The sequence below is a fragment of the Sebastes umbrosus genome, chromosome 12 (genome assembly GCF_015220745.1).
Source record: "Sebastes umbrosus isolate fSebUmb1 chromosome 12, fSebUmb1.pri, whole genome shotgun sequence".
In the NCBI taxonomy this organism is placed as follows: Eukaryota; Metazoa; Chordata; class Actinopteri; order Perciformes; family Sebastidae; genus Sebastes; species Sebastes umbrosus.
The window spans coordinates 5513383-5526023 of NC_051280.1; the positions used below are offsets into that span (position 1 = coordinate 5513383).

A 12641-nucleotide genomic window follows, 5' to 3' on the forward strand; every position below is an offset into this window, starting at 1 on the left:
TACTTGTGTATTTTATTTTGCCATGGATTTGTGATTCCTGCTCTTTTTTTTTGACCAATACACGTTATTCTTCCCTTACTTTACCCATCTCTATTTCCATTACACTTAGTTTTGTAGTTCAGTGATTTTAGGACAAGATTGGATTTGTAAAAGCTTATAGTCTGCCAAGCTGTTATCCTGCATTGCTGTGGTAAGTGTTAAGTGTCTGCACAAACTCTCAGAACCTTGTCAAATTTAGGGGCGAGGGTGATTGGGACTGTTTGAGAAATGTTTATGAAGTTTTTCAGTCTATGTAAAACCCTGTTCAACATGGACACGTAAATTAGCAATGCTCCTAGTGTTTGTGGTGTCCTCTTCTGACAGTTGCCTTTCTTGGTAAACGCTGGTAGGGTGAGCTTCACTTTCCTTTCATAGAGGAGATCTTCTACTAATTAGTATGCTTGGTATTGTTGTTAGAAAGTAAGCAGTAGAGCTGGGGACACACCAAGCCAACATCAAAGAACTAGCGGCAACGAAGGCCGCCTGTTGCGTCGCCTCACGTCACCTTTGTTTTGGCCGAAGACCGAGGACGGCGGATATACAAGCCATTGTTATGATACGGACATGAAACAAAGCAGTTGCCGACCACATAGCTTTATTCCAGATGGCCATGTCGTTGTGAAAATATCTGTGTATTGGAAAGATCAGATGAGATCAAGAAGAAAAATAGGAAGAGCCCTCTGTGTTTTTCCTCTTGACTTTACTCTTTGACTTGCTCCGTATGCAACTTTGATATGAGAGAAGAAAACAACCAAGAGCAGAGGCGCTGTGGCTTAGTGGTTAAAGCGCCTGTCTCGTAAACAGGAGATCTTGGGTTCAAATCCCAACAGTGCCTCACACAGGACAGCAGTCTGTAGAACAGTGGAAAAGAGATTCAGAACATTATGGCCCTGTTCAGACATGGTATTAACATGCGTCCTCAGTGATCCGATCACAAGCGCACAGCTTTAAGTACAGGTGTGAACACATTGAAGACATCTTGAGATTCGATCTTTCAGTCCACATTCAGAGGTGGTCTGGGCCACATATGACCAGATTCTTTTAGCATGGTGTAGTGAATGCGTCCTGGGCCACATTAAGAACCGCCAACTCATCTGATGTCCAGCTGGGATCCGCAGGATCACCGCGCCCCTCAGGTGAATAAACAGGCAGACACGGTTGCTTGTCAGCATGGAAACAGCCTCTGTGCTCTACTGTATCCTGTAGGTACAACTGTATTTTATTAAAATATATCTTATCTATAGGCTACATATCTACAGACTACCAGACTAGGCAAGCGAAGTGCATTATTATCATACTGTCAGAGATGTGTTGGTGATTTTGTTCTGCAGCTTTGCATGGAGCTGACACCCGACCGTCCGACCGTCAGCCCTTTTATTTTGATGTTAATAAAATGTACCAGAATTAACGAATATATGGATATTACTATTGACATTCCTGTAGTATTACGTCACAACGGCTGCTGTATCAGCCATGTGTTTACTACGTGTTTATTTGCATATAGAGCGGGGAAGTGAGATCAGATCACAAGTGGTCACTGAAGATGCATGTGGAGACGCATTCTAAAGCCAGGTGTGAACAGATGTACTTAAAGCTGTCCACTTGTGATCCGATCACTGAGGACGCATGTTAATACCAGGTCTGAACACGGCCTATGTGTACTGGAACAGGACATTCTTGAAGAGATTCAAGACATGATGTGACATTGTCCTGGAAAAACGTTGTCTCATTTGTGTGGAAATGAAAGGAAACAATGGAAGAAAGAAAGGAATGAACACCAACAAGAGGAGGTGGTGTAGTACTATAGTCTGGTGACCTGTCCAGGGTGTACCCCGTCTTCATATAATATCAGCTGGGATCTGCTCCAGCCCCAACGCGACCCTAAATAGGATAAGCGGGTACAGATAATAGATGGATGGATGTTTATCTCTACCAGCTCTAAATCAAGGGTTTAATCTAGGCAGGAAAACTACATAGTTAAGTTTAGAGAAAGACTGTGGTTCTGGTTAAATGTTGACTGTTGGAGTAAAAGAAACACAGATTGGAAGAAGCTATCAGTGAGTTTTAAAGTGTTTTAAATCCAGTACTGCTTACGTCCATGTTTACTAGCTCATTGTCTTCTTGCAACGGGGAGCTGCAGCTGGAGGAGGTGCTGTGGCTTAGTTGGTTAAAGTGCCTGTCTAGTAAACAGGAGATCCTGGGTTCAAATCCCAGCAGTGCCTTTTGGCTGTTGAGAAATGAGCTCTTAAATGAAGTCTGTCATGTTTATCTCTGCCTCCTCTATATCAAGGTTTTAGTTTAGGCTGGAAAACTTAGTAGTTAAGTTTAGAGAAAGACTGGTTCTGGTTAAAAGTTGACTGTTGTGATGAGGAAACAGAGAGCTCCTGTATTGAACTCTTTTTTACATTTTGGATATGAATGCAGGTTTGATATGAGAGAAGACAAAAACAAAGAACAGAGGCGCTGTAGCTTAGTGGTTAAAGCGCCTGTCTCGTAAACAGGAGATCTTGGGTTCAAATCCCAACAGTGCCTCACACAGGAAAGCAGACTGTAGAGTTTAACAGTTGAAGAGTTATTCAGGACATGATGTGATGTTTTTCTGGAAAGACATTGTCTCATTTGGAAACAATGGAAGAAAAAACTGAATGAACACCAACAAGAGGAGGTGCGGTAGTACTATAGTCTGGAAGTTATGGTTCGTTCTCTGTGGGGGGAGAGAGGGAAAGGGGGTTTCTGCTCCTCTGTATTTGCTGCGGAGCAGAAGGTCATCGGTTTGATTCCCTCCTGAGGCAAGGATGGAGAAATGCTTTAAGGTAAGGGTAGGAAGGAAGCCAAACACAATTTCAAATAGTGTCACTTAATACCCGGTTTACTAGGAATTCAGCTCAGCAGACTTGGACTGTGATAGAGTAAAGGTGAACAAAGGAATGTGTTTCCGCCCAGTTTTGAACGGGGGACCTTTTGGAGGGTTTCAGAATGGAGGATTCACAATTAGCAGCATCTCATGATAGAAAATTATTCGTACATGAAATGTGATATTCCTAGCATATGTTGATTTCCGGGAGGCTACTGAAAAGGACTTTCCTTTGGCATCATGGAAGTTCTGGAAAACCGTTAGACGACTCAAAAAGGGAGAGCAGGGTTTGGCTCAGGCTGTGTTCAGCAGGGGAGGAGAACTGCTGACCCTGACTGAGGATATTGTCGAGAGGCAGAAAGGGGAGCTGAAAATCAGGGCTAAATAGCTATAAGGAGAAGTGAAAAGATCAGGCACTGATAGCGCAAAGCAAAGAATGCACCAACTATCACAAAGGCAAGAAAACCAAGTGCACATTTAACTGAACAAGTACGTTACATTGATATGCCCTGTTCTTCTCAGTAATCTGGAAAGTTCAGAACATTTTTGGAAATTGGTATTTCCAGTTGTTTTACAGGTTGTCGTGAACCCAGGATCTCCTGATTACTAGACAGGCACTTTAACCAACTAAGCCACAGCACCTCCTCCAGCTGCAACTCCTCGTTGCAAGAAGACAACGTGCTAGTAAACATGGACTTAAACAGTACAGAACCGGAGTAAACCAATGCTAACACGGGGAAAACATGAGAAGGGTCCACACAGAAGAGCCCAAGCCATGTTTGAATCTGTGACCCTCTTGCTGTGAGGCGACAGTGCTAACCACTGCACCACTGTGCCTCCCCCTTTCTAATACATATATAAATGATCCACCTCTTGTTCATGCACAAATACATTTAAAGATGCTGACATGGGTCAAACAAGACCATAAAGACGTGTATGCACATTTAAATATTGTAACAGCGTCACATAATTTCAGCATTACATTTCACCTCTCTCTACACATCACACTCTTTGTTTCTATTCAGTGGCTAAGCACCATTGAGAGTAGAAAGATTATAATTATAGTCCTCTACTTCAGGTTAGGGTTATTGCATGTAGGTCATAAAAAAACAGAATTATCCCAGTTTAGACGTGATGGGAAATAACTAGGTATATTTACTCAAATACTACTGTATACTCAGAAGTCAAATGTTGAGTTACATGTACATTACTTGAATATTTCTATGTTATTCTACTTTATACTTCTATTCCACTACATTTCAGTGGAAAATATTCTACTTTTTACTCTACTACATCTATCTGGCAGTTTTCAGATTAAGATTTTACATTAAAAATATAAAGTTAAAAATCAATGCATTGTTGGGGGTTAAACCAGTGATTCCCAGCCTTTGTGGCCTGTGACCCCTCACAATAAAGCAGTGTCTACTTGGGGCCCTTTGTCACGTGTCAGATGTTTGTGAGTTGTTAGCAGTTCTTATAAAGAGTGATTTCCTCTTTAAACTTCTCAGGAGGTTTCATTTAAATAACTGTCGGCAGCCTTAAAACTGTAGTGGGTAGAAATGGAGCAAATATGATAAAAAAAGTTATTTTTATAAAGCGGTCACTATATCCTGACAGTAGTGTATGAGATGGTGTCTTTAAGCCCCCCAGGGGCTGTTAGCCCAGGTTTACAAATGAGTGAGGCCAAGATTTTTTTCTTTTAATGGATAATATTAAAGTGTATGCAGTATATTTTTGGCATCATTGGGCAAAAATTCCATAATAACCTTTCAGCATATTTTAATTCAAGTGTTCTGAGAGATAACTAGACTTCTGCTCCTCCTCATGGCTCTGTTTTCAGGCTTTAGAACATCTAGCCCGTGACGGGAGACTTTGACCAATCACAGGTCATTTCATTGAGAGAGCGTTCCTATTGGCTGTGCTCCGGTCATGTGACCGGAACTTGGCTTTCCTTCACCAGATTTTACAATGGCGGCGGCGTCACAAACTTTCTCATTTTACAGCTAAACCGTGCACTACAAGATGATTCTGAAAACATGTGAGGAGAGAAATAAGAATTAACGTAACAGAATATTGATTCATATTTGATCAGCGCTGCCTGGTTTGACCGTTTGGTCAGAGTTCAGAGTGATTGACAGCCGGCTCTCATAGACAGCAGATGGACAGCAGACCTCAGATCAGCTCTGAATGCTTGTTTTCCTCTGGTCTGTGAAATCTTGCAGATGCCGATAGGAGCACCAGAGGACACTGGAAGACACCAGAGGACACAGAGGAACATGATTTTTTTCAGGTTACCCGTTTCATGCACTACTGTCACGATATAGCGACCGTTGTATAAAAATAACTTTTTTTCAATCTCGCCTACTTCAGCTTTAAGTAGGGGGTCTCAGGGTCGCCCCCCCATTGAAATCTAGAGCCCGCCTCCAACGCTGTATCCACTCACCTTTATACATTCATGATATGTCCCCTTTGACTTCCTGCTTTAGGTTGATGCCAGTTTTTGTAGCGCAGTAATCTCTCGCTTTATATTAGGGCAAATACTGCGTATTTATTTGAATTATTTGAATAATTTGTGTTGTTATGGTTATTGTAAATGGCACCTATTCACTCACTTCTACACACTGCCGACACCTTTCTTGAAAAAGAGCTAAAGATGGATTTATCAGATGGAATCCAGTGTTTTGCTGTTACGACCCTGAGAAAAGCTCGTAGACGAGGTCGAACATAATCACAAGAATCAAGAGTTTCAAAAGATATACAAGTTTTTATTTTTAGAGCAACACAGAAATAGACCAATAAATAACAAAAGAGCCAAGTTAAGTAAAAACACCAAACTAACCCCTAAAGTTTTACCCATAACTAATGAACTGGTGAGCCGGCAAAAAGTGACAAAAGAGGGGAAGCCACCTCAGCCCGGCTCTTGCAGAGCCGGCGGAACCGGGTGCTTCCCTCTACCCCTGAACAACATAACAGAATAACAACAACATAATAGAGTGTTGACTCCTAGTTGGGGAAACAAGTTAAGTGCCAACCAATTAGATTACCTGCACTGGGACGTTTAGGTACTATTTGTGCAACGATCTGGCTTGCCTTACAATAGCCTAACGCCTGCAGGCTGTATTTTTGTATTCTATTCATTTGTTGATTTTCAATGAAACCCTTTATACCCATTTCTTTTAGTGTATTTTATTTGGGAAAACTTTAAAGGAGGGTAAAAGGAAAAACACAAACCAATATTTCAGTTTCCTTAATTGTTTGTTAATATAGAGGCATTTGTTCATTATTGAAGAGGCATTTGTTCATTATTATTATTAAGAAGGCATTTTATTTTATATTATTATGTGGATGGGAACTGTTTTTCAGTTCTGACTGAACAACTAAAGTCTGGGGAACTCAGTACCGCCACAGTTTTTATTCTATTTTGTATGTTTTGTGGTTGTTTTTATTCTATTTTGCATGTTTTATGGTTGTTTTTATTCTATTTTGTATGTTTTATGGTTGTTTTTATTCTATTTTGCATGTTTTGTGGTTGTTTTTATTCTATTTTGTATGTTTTGTGGTTGTTTTTATTCTATTTTGCATGTTTTATGGTTGTTTTTATTCTATTTTGCATGTTTTGTGGTTGTTTTTATTCTATTTTGTATGTTTTATGGTTGTTTTTATTCTATTTTGTATGTTTTATGGTTGTTTTTATTCTATTTTGCATGTTTTGTGGTTGTTTTTATTCTATTTTGTATGTTTTGTGGTTGTTTTTATTCTATTTTGTATGTTTTATCCTGCATGTTGGTTGTTTGGGTTGCTTTTAATATGTAGATTGAAGTGTTTTTAAGATGTCATGAACTAGACCCATGGACATCCACACCCCCAATCAAAGAGACTGATTACGGGAGGAGCGACAGGTGTGGCGGAGCGCCTGCAATTAGCAGGATGCAGCACAGGTGGAGAGGACAAAAGGAGAGAGCGGCTCGCAGCAGGGGGGGATCTTCAGTCAGAGACAGTCCAGGGACAGCGGTGCAGCAGAAAAGCCCTCCTGACTACCAGCCCAGTGACCTGAGAGTTCCTGTGAGACTACATGCAGCAGACCATATCCGCCAACGCAGATTCACTCAGAAAACTTTCGGACTAGCTGGAGAGACGGCCGAGACGGGCAGCAGCGTGGTAGGAGTACAGGGGGAGTTAAGACGCGGACACGGGATGATCTGGATTGGACTGGACTGGATTCGATTCGATTCAATTCAATTTATTTTTGTATAGCGTCAAATCACAACAGAAGTTATCTCAAGACGCTTAGTGGATTAAAGAGCCGGATTGGACTGGACTGGATCACTGGATTGGACTGGACTTTTTAAAGGGTTTTAACCTAATCAAATCGCTGGATTGGACTGGACTTTTTATAGGGTTTTAACCTTGCTGCTATTAGCATTTTATACCTTTTAGCTTTTAGATTAATCATTCATTTTAGACCCATGTTATTTTAATTGTAATAAATCTGGTTTTAATTTGATTTTAGACTTCTGCCTGGTTTTTAACTCTGCTCACCTGATTTTAAAAGAACCTGAATTGATCAGAGTCCTAGGCTCTAAGTATTTCCTAGGTGGTGTTGTCGGCTCTAAGCAAAATCATTCATTGTTAAATCTAACTGGTATTTTAAGTTGCAGCCTTGCCATTGGCTGTTGGGCCCGGGCCACAATATCATCATATATCTTTTAAACCCTTGTGTCCCTACCTGTTCCAAAGCTGTTTCTCAATGCAACGGTGACTGAGTTTGGAAATCTGGACCTCCTCAACCAGAAACAGAATTACTGACCTGCAGAAAGAGAATTACATTTATTACCCATTGGTTAGTATTCAGTGAGTGTGAAACCACAGAAAATCTATTGAAATGTTAATGTAAGTCCAACATTTTTAACAATTTGCTTCAGAGTTTTATATGTTTCATATGTAATGAAGAAAACATGAATAAACACACAAAAAGAAATCCTGACTCCTGAATCCTTGATATTTTTAAAACTTTCTACAACAAGAAATGTTTACATTGTGTGTTTATCAACCAAAACTTGAAAATTCAATTCAAGGTTCTCTATACTACTACTAATATCCAGAGCATTAATATAGCAGCAGACAACTATTGTCAATGTAAAGATATAGAGTAATGTCTACCTGAGCAGAGAATGAAGTCTCTCGCTCTCTCTCTCTCTCTGTGGGTGTTGTCATCCAAGCTCCTCTGTGCTTTGTTGACATAGTGCATAGTGCATGTGAGTAATGTCCCACTTAGCTCACAGCCGCTGCTCTGCACTGCTCTCATACGGTTACAACAGATAACACCGTCCCGACTGACGGCGTGCCACGGAAGCGTAGCACCCACCCTCCGGTCCCCCTCCCCCCCTCAAGTTAACACTGTTAGCTCTGTTGGCATTTTTAGCACTGTTAGAGCGGTTAGCAACATTATCTGCGAGCCACCAGCTCAGCTGTCACCATGTTGAGAGCCATATGGATGCAAAAAGAAATGTTCTGAAATTTTGCATTCATCAGTTACAGCAAACAACCGAGTAAAAAAACAAAAAGATGTATCTGTCTGTTAAAAGTGTCAAACCATTACAATGGCAGCCAGTGCTGTCAAGTCAAGGTTCAGTGCAAATTAAGTGCATTCATCGACTTGGAACAAAGGGAAATTTAAATCTTCTGCTTTTTACCCTGGGGGACCTGTGTCTACGTCTAGAAGGGAGATGAACAAATTCCTCGCAAAAGTGGGTAGTCAGAGCTGGCTAAGATCAACCGTGCCTTCCGAAAAACTTGTCTGTCATAGGTATCTGCTAAAGAAAGCTGCTGCTTGCCAATTATCTTTCTGAATACTTTAACAATGTCCAACAAACAATTTTTGTTTTGCACTGTAAGGTTCCCATACCAAGAAATCAAACAGAAGGTTAAATGGACTCGATAAAGGATTCATAAAATAAAGCCACCAGTGTCTTGACCACATTAAAAGTGTTCAGTCTGTGCAGAAAGTAAATTCTCTTATGCAGATATGTTGAGGTCATGGATGGTTTAAATTCTTGTCGATCACTGTTTCCAGGAACACTAGCACTTAACCGTCTCAAAAATGAGACCTCGAGCCCCCTTGCATTTAGTACCTTTAATGTCTATGAGATCTTCTTTCCTTCTAAATATTTTGTTGATATGTTATGTTGACCTCCACCATCACTACACTTACTTCTGTTGGCTGTAGAGCTCCCAGGCCTTGGCAAGAGCAGCGCTCATTCCAGGAGTCGTGTTGGTATTCGGGACACACTCACTCTCCTCAAAAAGACCCACTGACCTCAGTATGTGCCTGAAAATCAGGGAGAACCATAGTTTTGCACAAATGGAAATCACAGATGTGGCGAGGAATGAGCCAGACCGTTCTCATTCACAGGGCGTCAAATACCAACGCTTTGTCACGGCTGTTGGCGTTCGATAAGGTACCCGTTAGCGCTGGTATGAGACGCACCAAGCTTAACTACAATGTAAACCCATCGGCGGCAACAGTAAGCTGCTTAAAGGAGCGAGGGCCGGGAGATGGGAGGAGGAGTTAAAGGAGCGATGGATGGGAGGAGGAGTTAAAGGAGCGAGGGCCGGATGGAGGAGTTAAAGGAGCGAGGGCTGGGAGGAGGAGTTAAAGGAGCGAGGGCTGGGAGGAGGAGTTAGAGGAGCGAGGGCTGGGAGGAGGAGTTAAAGGAGCGAGGGCTGGGAGGAGGAGTTAAAGGAGGAGGAGTTAAAGGAGCGAGGGCCGGGAGGAGGAGTTAGAGGAGCGAGGGCTGGGAGGAGGGGTTAAAGGAGCGAGGGCTGAGAGGAGGAGTTAGAGGAGCGAGGGCTGGGAGGAGGGGTTAAAGGAGCGAGGGCTGAGAGGAGGAGTTAGAGGAGCGAGGGCTGGGAGGAGGAGTTAGAGGAGCGAGGGCTGGGAGGAGGAGTTAAAGGAGTGAAGGCCGGGAGGAGGAGTTAGAGGAGCGAGGGCTGGGAGGAAGAGTTAAAGGAAACACTACTGCGCCTGCTCTATGGACCCAATGGATGAGGAAGATCGCCGGATGATCCGGGTACTTTATCATTCGGCAGTCGAGCCATTTCAGCTTCATGCTCCACTGAGACACTATCATAGGAATGAACGGGAGCCCGCCTCCGATGCTGGATCCAGTTCTCTTTATACATTCATGGTTTACTGTGACTGAAAAGTGAGGCCGAGGGGTCTGACAAAGCGTCAGTATGTGACTAGTTGGGATGAGAACGTGTTGCACAAGCACGAGTTGATTTAGAATGATGTATGACACAGTTCTCACCGTAAATTTAAATTTGTCTTAACAACAATCATATAATTAACCTGATCAACACACCAATCCTGTGGTTAAACTGATGACCACGTATAGATAGAAAACACCTCTACATGTTCTCAGATACCTGTACACCAAAGGGAGAATGTCAGACCCGCCAAATCCACCAACAGAAATAGTGTTGATCTCTATCTGCTTCAGAGAAGAAGTCCCATCCTCCTTCTGATCCATCATGTAGTCACTCCGGTTAAGACCAACTGCAATAGACTGGAGAGAAGATACAGAATTCAAATTAAACTCATAAAATCAACCACTGCAAAAATAATCATGTCACTACAAACATACATAGACATCTCTGACATAACATCAACACTGTAACCTCTTCACATTCTACTGATGATGTTAGTTCATATTCAGTATGAATATATGTATCATAGTTAATTCCTACATATGAAATAACTGTTTCAATATCAGAGTGTTTAATGTCTGAATGGAGTTAATGTGCTGGCCGTAGCTTCATACTTAGTGTTATAGATCTTCTTATCTATCTTTTGGCAAGAAAGTGAATATTCCCCAAAATATCAAATATAATTAAAGCTGCGAGCAGCGATGAACGGGCCCTCACCCCTCCTCGCGCATCGGGGGTAATGGCAGGACGCCGACCGACGCAACTGGGCACGGTGAAACCGAAACTCCGACGAGCGCCATGACGCCTGCCACGAGACTCTACGACAAACGGTTCACGAGTTATGAAAGGGGGCGTGGTTAATGTTTAGGGGGCGGGGATAACCTTAACCAATGAAACGGCTACTCTCTGCTGAGTGATATGACACCTCCCACAAGACTCTACGACAAACGGTTCATGAGTTATGAAAGGGGGCGTGGCTAACGTCTTGGGGCGGGGCCATGAGTATATTTTTGCATGTACATGTCATCAGGACTGGACCACCATCATACCTGAGAAGTTTGGGGCAGAACGGACTATGTACAGTTGAGTTACAACAACTTCCTGTTTCATGGCGAATCGCTCAAAATGGCCGCCATTCCACGGTCAGGTCGTTAAGTGAAAACTCACCATTTTGATAACTTTTAATCCTCAAGGTCTTAAGATGGTCCTGACCAAATTTCATGTCGATCTGATCAAATCTGTAGGAGGAGTTCGTTAAAGTACACGGCCTATAAAACGCTAAAAATGAGCGAAAATCGCATATTAAATTCAATATGGCTGACTTCCTGTTGAGTTTTGTGCATACAGGCTTTTTTGTTTGTCTCCACATGTTACATCTGTCTACCAAATTTGATACTTGTAGGTGAAACCGGAGCGAGGGGCTCAATTTCTCCAATTTTCTAGGGGGCGCTAACGAGTCATTTTGCAACACCCAAGCCCGACACCCTTAAAATACTTAAATTTTCACCGCGTCTGATAAGTGTGCCAAGTGTAACAACTTTTGGGGATAGCTAAGGTCGTCAAAAAGGCGATTCATTGTAAGAAAAAGAAAAAGAAGAATAAACATTACAGTTTCAATAGGGCCTTCGCTGAAGAGCAGAAGACAAGTAGGCTATATTTAACACATAATGCTTTATGTATTAATGCATAATTCTGGTGATATTCTATATTTTTTCTTTTTGTCAACAAATCCCATCAAAAGACCAAAACAACAAAGAATTGATCTTACTTACAAGAATGGTCTACATATTCAAATATATCTTCTTCCTCTGTGCCATAGAGCTCCAAACTATTAAAAATCATTATTGAGCCACACTGTTGAGTGAGTGACAACATGGGCAGTTTCTTTTGAGTTAATTTCACATACACTGTCCTGCTGCTGTAAATATTCACTAGAGCACCAACAATCATCATGTCTAAATGACAAATGCTGAGTAGCATTTGTTAAAAACTACAGTGCCTGGTATTTTATGGAATTATTTTGTCTTTTTAAACAATGAAACTATGTTTGTAACCCGTTCTTAAAGATTCAGACGTATTAACCAGTGGGTTTGGGGCTGAATGCCACAGACAGGGTGGGGAAGTCAGTAGTCAACCATAGCCAGACCTATCTCCACAGCGCTGTGTCAGTGCTAAAGAAAGGTCTAGTTCCACACATTATCATTCTGGCAGAGGGGGGAAAAAACACTCTGGCTTGTTGAATTTCTTTAAACCAATCACAGTCCTCTTGGGCGGCGATAAGCACGGGATGCAGCGACGGCGCCCTTGAAAAATAGATGGCATGATGGCCTATACTCACAGACTACATCCGGAGAGTCAGAAACACCATCCTTATCGTTTAAGAGTGCAAATAGTGTTTCACAGCCATTCTCATCCCAACTCGTCACATACTGAAGCTTTGTCAGGACCATAGGCACAGTTTGAACTTTAAGGTTGGGGGTTCACAAAAAAGAGGGTATGTGATGTGTACAACGCAGAGAGGTCTAATGTATTGGGATGC

At 42.0% G+C, this 12641-nt stretch overlaps 3 non-coding genes across 3 annotated transcripts; all 3 read left to right on the forward strand.

The window, feature by feature from the left end:
* Positions 1 to 801: 801 nt before the first annotated feature.
* trnat-cgu lies at positions 802 to 874 on the forward strand. Its single transcript has one exon. It is a non-coding gene; the product is annotated as a tRNA-Thr (tRNA).
* Positions 875 to 2187: 1313 nt separating this feature from the next.
* trnat-agu lies at positions 2188 to 2261 on the forward strand. Its single transcript has one exon. It is a non-coding gene; the product is annotated as a tRNA-Thr (tRNA).
* A 237-nt stretch (positions 2262 to 2498) lies between these two features.
* trnat-cgu lies at positions 2499 to 2571 on the forward strand. Its single transcript has one exon. It is a non-coding gene; the product is annotated as a tRNA-Thr (tRNA).
* Positions 2572 to 12641: the final 10070 nt, after the last annotated feature.